Source organism: Rattus norvegicus, chromosome 1 (assembly GCF_036323735.1).
Source record: "Rattus norvegicus strain BN/NHsdMcwi chromosome 1, GRCr8, whole genome shotgun sequence".
Taxonomy (NCBI): domain Eukaryota; kingdom Metazoa; phylum Chordata; class Mammalia; order Rodentia; family Muridae; genus Rattus; species Rattus norvegicus.
Genome location: NC_086019.1, coordinates 241,173,523 through 241,180,667, shown reverse-complemented (window position 1 = coordinate 241,180,667; position 7,145 = coordinate 241,173,523). Strand labels below are relative to the sequence as shown.

Here is a 7,145-nt window from a genome sequence, read left to right as displayed (position 1 = left end):
TAATCATAATGTCTGGACATCTCTTTTGGGGCTGGGAGGGGAGGTGGAACTGTAGCTGCTCGGCTAGGCTTCTTAGCCTCCTGGCTCAAACATGCCTTCCTACCTAACAAAGTGCAATGCTCAGTGCATGGACTAGCTCTGTTCTCCCAAGTGTGGGAGAAGGGAGGATAAAGGAACAGAAGGAGGAGTTGATGCTAAATACCCCACTTTGTCTCAAGCCAGAAGGAAGCAAAGGGGCAGGGCCCTGGGGTGGGGTAAGAGTTGTTATTTCCACTGGAAAAGGAAAGGGAAATGTCACACTCCCTGACCCCTCCTCCTCTTCAGAGAAAGTGTACTCTAACTAGCAGCCTCTACTCCGCCCATCCCATGTAGTGGTGTTCACCTACACATCACAGTTGGGAGGGGAAGTAGGCTGGCCCAGCCCCTCCGTAAGTCTGCTGAAGATCTGACACACGGAAGGAGGGATCCACACCAGGCAGCAGTTTCAAGCTATGGAATGAAGGAAGGCCGAGAGGAGCAGCACACGAGGCCAGGAGACAGTGCAAAGGGCCACAGCTTCTTTGTTTTTTATCAGGTGCCCATTACAGATGGTTGTGAGACACCATGTGGTTGCTGGGAATTGAACTCAGGACCTCTGAAAGAGCAGTCAATGTTCTTAACTGCTGAGCCATCTCTCCAGCCCTGTTTTTTTTTTTTTAATTCTATCATTTGGAAGAAGGTGATAATTAATTTCCAACATACACTTCAGAGTCCCACCTTCCACATAGCTCCTTTACTCACAGCCCTTTGGTTTTTCAGACAAAATTTATGAGCCTTCATAAAGCCTTACGGGTATTGAATACCCCTCAATGCACCTGAAAGCAGTGTACGTTCCCTTACCAAGGCTGTGTTCCAGAGACTCTGTCCCTATACATTTGTGGTAAGGTAGCTGTAGACACACATTAGGGTAAGTGGCAACAGGAAACGGGAAAGCCTAGACACCTGGGTGCAGGGAGGGCAGGAACATCACTTCTACCTTCCTTTGTCTTTTCCTTAAAAAAAGAAAAGCGGTGTGATTGGTTAGAGAACAAACCCCAGAACAGTATGTCGGCTCCAGAGGTGACAGAGCGAACAGTCCCCAGAAAGGTGAGACAGGGAAAGGTCAGGGTAATGTTGCAGCATCAAGTTCCTCAGGAGTTTCTGGCAGCCCAGCTCATAGTCCTCCTTATCCACGTTCACTAGCAGCTCGGTGGCTTCATGGCCCACAGCTTGCTTGAGTCTGTGATGAAGACGCCTTTCAGTGCCTCTAATAATGATCCATTAATGTAGTCTCGCCATGCGTTAAGGAAGGTGAGCTCAGAGAACTTGATGTCACAGATGATGGAGCCCAGGTCCCAGGACTCGAGGATAGTGTTGGCCTGGTTAAAAAGCTCAAACTGGCGCTCAAGTGGGTCCTGCTTATTAGAGAAGACAGTGCCTTGCAGAGCAGTCTCATGCTGGCAGTATTCTGCTCGAACTCACAGCCTGATGTCACATGTCTGCCTTTTCTTCAGGTCTAGAGTCACTGACTTCTGTCGTTTTCGCTGACTCCCAAGTGTGGGTCTCCCTCAGGCTGGCAGCTTACTACACATTTGAGGACCCGAAGTGGGTCAGCACACCACAGAATAGTGAGTGGGGAGGCACTGTTTTAAAGGGCTGGGGAGGCCTCGGTTCTGGATCACTGAGGGCTCTGGGGATCACATAGCGAATTGATGTTTCCTCCAGATACTTGTCTACGAGATCAGGGCACACAGCCCGTTTCTTCTTGGGAGAAACGTAGGGCAGCAGGTCATGGCGAGTGATGATGCGTCATAGGTACAGCACCTGACGAAAGTTACTCTCGTCACAGCGGCCCTGGCGCTCCAGTGCCCATAAGAAGTCACGTCCATTTCAGATGAGTCCACGTTCATGGTCGTCAATAACATCAACAAAATGGAAGGAACGCACGCGAACATCTCTGTGTGTTAGGTGGGTGCCCACGATGTCAAACATGCGGTGGAGGCTGTAGATCTCATGTTCCTGCTCAACACGCTCTTCGGGCCACACCTGGCTTGCCCGATTCTTTAGGCCCGCCATGGTAGAGGCTCAGAAATGGAGTGCTTTCCAGAATCTCTGCTCAGCAGCTACAATCTCCAGCGATCTTTGCAAGAAACGTAATTTCCCAGGGCTCTTCCCCTCTCAAGCGCTGGCTCACCCCATAAACTTTCAGACAGGACTCATGGTGATAGCTTTCTTCTCCTTTAGCTTGCCTTGCCTATACTTGTCCTTGGAAGGTAATAACTTAGGGCTGGTTTATTTTTCTACATTCCACAGCGTGAGTTGGTTGCTTCATTCCTTTTCCTATCATTGGTAATGAACCATTCTCCTGTGAATTCAGCCAGTCCTTTCCTTAACCATCATTAACCATCACTCCCCTAAATCGTACAGACACATGTCTAGCTCTTGTGCCCATCACTCGTTGTGACCAAGTGTGATTTGGAAGAAGCATCTTCAACCCTGTCAGCCCTAGATATCTAACATTTAAAGTTGGAGCTGCAGAAATTGTGCTCAGTGCTGAGTGTAGAGAGCCTGTTACACACTAACTGCTTAGTTTGTCACTGTCGGGAATTCTAACAGTGGCTGCAATGTACCGTGGACTTCATGGACACGGGGCTCCTCAGCACAGTCTTTTATTTGCAGATGTTCTGGGATCCTTCCTCTGTCACACGCCCTTTTATTCAGCCCATAGTAGCTTTTCTTTGACACTTCCTCCAAGGTCCAAAGTTGTCTCTGTGTCTTTCTGTCTCTGTATATGTCTGTCTGTCTGTCTGTCTGTCTCTGTCTCCTTGGTATACTTTCTTTCTCCTTGGATATACTAGGGTTCCAATTTCAAAGCACACAATGGTCAAAGTATCAACAATTTTACTTTTTATTTATTTTTTATTTGATATTTTATGTATTGACATTGCGAATGTTATCCCCTTTCCTCCCTCTCCTATTCCCCATTCTCCCTCCCCCTCCCCCTGCTTCAATGAAGATGCTCCCACTCCCACACACCCACTCCCACCTCAACACCTTGGTATTTCCCTACACTGGGGAAATGAGCCTTCACAGGACCAAGGGCTTCTCCTCCTATTGATGCTAGACAATGTCATCCTCTGCCAGATAATTCCACTTTTATTCACTGGTGTCTAGAGAATCCATAATTTGATTTCTGGACTCAATAACTAACTATTATCTAGTCTTATCAGAAATCAGGAAATACACATCCACTGTTTCAGCCACACTAAGAATCACAACTGGAAGAAGTCCCAGTATTCATTTGGTTCTTGGCCCTTTAGCCATTTACATGAGTACCCAATTCTCAAGGTTAAGGATGCTTTTAAAAGCAGATTCCTGGCTGAATAGCTTATACTGATACTCTACCTTAAGGAGGTGAAGTATAGCCTTCCATTCTTTAAATATAGTTGTTTATAATGGAGTCCATGCAAGAATTACTGTTATGAATCAGCTCGATGAACTGGGCAGTGGTGGAGCACACCTTTAATCACAGCACTCCGGAAGCAGAGGCAGGAGAATCTGTGTTCCAGGTGAGTCTGGTCTACAGAGAGAATTCCAGAACAGCCAGAGCTACAGAGAAACCCTGTCTCAAAAAAAAAAAAAAAAAAAAAAAAAAGCAACAGCAAACAAAAGAAGGCCTGATGAAAAAGTTTTTTTAAGGTAGAGAAACCTGACAAATGCCATGTCATTCAGGTGAAAAGATTAACATCAATTGTTAGAGGAAATATTTCATCTCAATCATTATATTCTCAGATAAAAACCCTGCAACCTTTGCATTTATAATAAGTTTTAATCGGCACTAGAGCCAGGCAGTTATCTACCCTCTGTGCTATTACAATCTATTTCCCCTTCAATAACCCCGTTTTGATAATTTGCTATGTTCTATCTGGAAGGTTCTTAACTGCAATTGGCCAGCCCTCTGGCAATGTTTTCATGATTCACCCAACCCATGGCAGCTTCCTCCTCTCCCTCTCCTTTCTCTTGTGGTTCTCCTCCAACCCCGCCCCAGGAACTGCAGCTACCGCCTATTTCTCTTCTACCCAACCATTGGCTATCGGCATCTTTATTTAACCAACAGTTTTAAATTAAGGAGCAAGGTCACATTGGATGTGCAGACTCTCTCGTCCTGGGGAACAAGCAGGTCTTGGGGGCCAGTAGTTAGCATTACAGACATAGTAACAAACAGTAGTGCTAAGTCATCCTGATCAAATAAAAAGGACATGCTACTTAGCTTTTCTTCTCAAACACAAGCCCATTTTAATCAGGGAAGTAAAAAACAGGGGGCAAATCTCAATCAAGGGATTGTGTTTTTTGGTTAGCGAGGTCTTTTAAAGTAGTTTCTTAGACTGCAGCATCTGAAAGGATCTTCAGATGAGAGGACCAAGTGCAAAGTGATGCAGGGCATGGGCTTCTGAAGCAAAGGGACAATAAGTGTCTTAGTTTGTTTTCTAGTACTGCGATAAACACCATGATCAAGGCAACATGGAAGGAAAGGGTTTGCTTCAGCTCACAACAGATAGTCCATTATGATGGGAAGTCAGAGCATGAACTCAAAGCAGGAATCAGGAGGCAGGAACTGAAGGCTACAGAGTAACGCCACTCATTGGCTTGCTCCCAGTGACTTGCACAGCCTGCCTTTTTATACCACCCAGAACTACATGCCCAGGGATGGTACTGCCCACAGTAGGCTGGTTCCTCCCACATTAGTCTTTAACTGAGGAGGTGACCCACAAGGTTGCCTTCAGGTCCATATGTTGGAGGCATTTTCTCAGTTGAGGGTCCCTCTTCTCCAATGACCCTTGCTTCTGTCAATAGACAGAAAACAAGAACAAACCAAAACCAACCAACAAACAAAACAACTAACCACCACAGGCATGGATTAAGGAAATACTAATAAAGGATGGCCTTCAGTTAATAAAAATGTGTCAATATTAGTTCATCCATTGTGATAAATGCATAACAGTGCAGAAAGAGATCAGTCACAGAGACTGGGTATAAGACAGAGAGGAGCGCTTTCTTTTTTCATTTTTCTGTACATCAAAAAAGTATTCTCAACTAAAAAGTTTAAGTTACAATTCAGAAGGTGATTGGGTAAAGGGTCCTAGCTTTATAAATCACTAACACAAGAGTCCTATGGATTCTGATACCACAGGCCACAGGCTTGGCTCAGAGGGATTTTGGCTGCTGTGAAAATTCTCATCCTGGGCGGTGAATTATAATACGGTGTCTGGGGTCAGTAGTCTCTTTTAGCTGATTTAGTAGTAGCCTGAACTTACATTGGAATTTGGTAAGGCCTTTTGGGTAATTTTGTTGTAATTGTGTTTAAAACTCACTATACCTGAGAATTCTAATTTGGTAGTCTATCCAAACTGAAATTTATTATAGATTCAATGAAATGAGGTTCAGGGGAGATGCCCCAATGGGTACAATGCATGCTGTACAGATATCAGGAATGGAGTTCCGATCCCCAAAACCCACATGAAAACTGGGCAGGTGCGCAATATCTGGAGCTGACTGGCCAGCTAGGTGAGCTGAATCAGAAAGCACTGGGTTCAAGGGAAAGATCCTGTCTAAAAGATCCTATGGAGACAATCGAGGGACATAAACACTATCACCCCCTGGCTTTCGCAGACCTATATATGCACAAGCATGTGCCCTTGTACATGTAAATGTGCACACACAGAGGCATGCACACCTGACATCATACCAAAGCAAAGATGAAATGAAGTAGAAATGTCAACTCTACATATTTTGGTGGTTAATAGTTGCATGTGTCCAGTGGCTACTGCATCAGGAGTTGCTGATTCTGGGCATTCCTGTCACTACCAGAGCTAACTCACCAATACCATGCTAAGTCATCTCTGGACCAGAGCCCAGTGAGGACTAAAATGGTCTCCAGTTCTCAAGGGCTGAACTATAAACCATCACTAAATCACATTGCGGAGACATTCTGTGATGTCTGTGGAGCAATACAGCTGGAGATGACTCTTCAGTGTGTGCTTATAGCTTGGATTTATTTTCTAGTTTCCCTGAACTGCAACCAAGTGACCAGATGTACGCTCCCCAATCAGTCCGTAGCTCCTTGCATCCATGGCTGCCAACCCTGGCAGTTATCTAAGCGCTCAGTGGAGCTCTGTAAACTTGTACGCACTCATCCAGTGGGCCTTTCTCTCCCAGAAGAGACTGGAGCTGGATATAAAATCTCAAACTCTGGCTGGAGAGATGGCTCAGTGTTTAAGAGCACTGACTGCTCTTCCAGAGTTCAAATCCTAGCAACCACATGGTGGCTTACAGCCATCTGTAATGATATTTGATACCCTCTTCTGGTGTATCTGAAGACAGTTACACTGTGCTCATAATAAATAAATAAATATAAGTAAATAAATAAATAAATATTTTTAAAAACCCTCAAACTCACACATTGTGACCATTAATTACTTGCTCAAAAATTGAGCAAATCCTCCTTGGTTACTTCAGATTGCTTTTTGAAATTCTTAAAATAAATAAAACAACTGAAACTTACTTTCTTCTTCTTGTCATAATATTCTGATTATTGACAAATACAACCAGTATAAACAAAAAAGTTATAAGATTATCAAAGCTCTTTTCTTGGTTTTTAAAGGAATTAGCATCTTGAAATGACCAAGACAACACTCCAACACTCATGAAACAAAACATCAGCACAGATATCCATGCCAGGTTCTAAAGTAAAAAATAAAACAAAAACAAAACAAAAAAACAAAAAAAACAAAGAAAAACATGGAACTTTACTTTATATGATGCCTATGATAAAACCGGTTGCATTAATCATAAATGTCCCATTCTGCCTCACAAAATGCAGTCTCTGTATTTGAGTGATCAGACAATGTATTTCTTAGTTGGTGAAACCAGATACAGAGTAGAAAACTCTTAAGCAACACAAAGAAACCCCATTATTATTTAGCAACCATTAGACTCTTCTAAGAGTCAACGGTGTAATTCTCAAAGACAGCTATGCGTGCCTGGGTGCAGGTGGACACCATTAATCAAGAGCATGAGACATGGTAGCGTGAGTAGACAGCTGCTGGCATTCACCCTGGGCTTTCCCT

At 44.1% G+C, this 7,145-nt stretch overlaps 1 pseudogene; it reads right to left on the bottom strand.

The window, feature by feature from the left end:
* Positions 1-478: 478 nt before the first annotated feature.
* Dedd-ps1 (death effector domain-containing, pseudogene 1) lies at positions 479-2,224 on the bottom strand (annotated as a pseudogene).
* Positions 2,225-7,145: the final 4,921 nt, after the last annotated feature.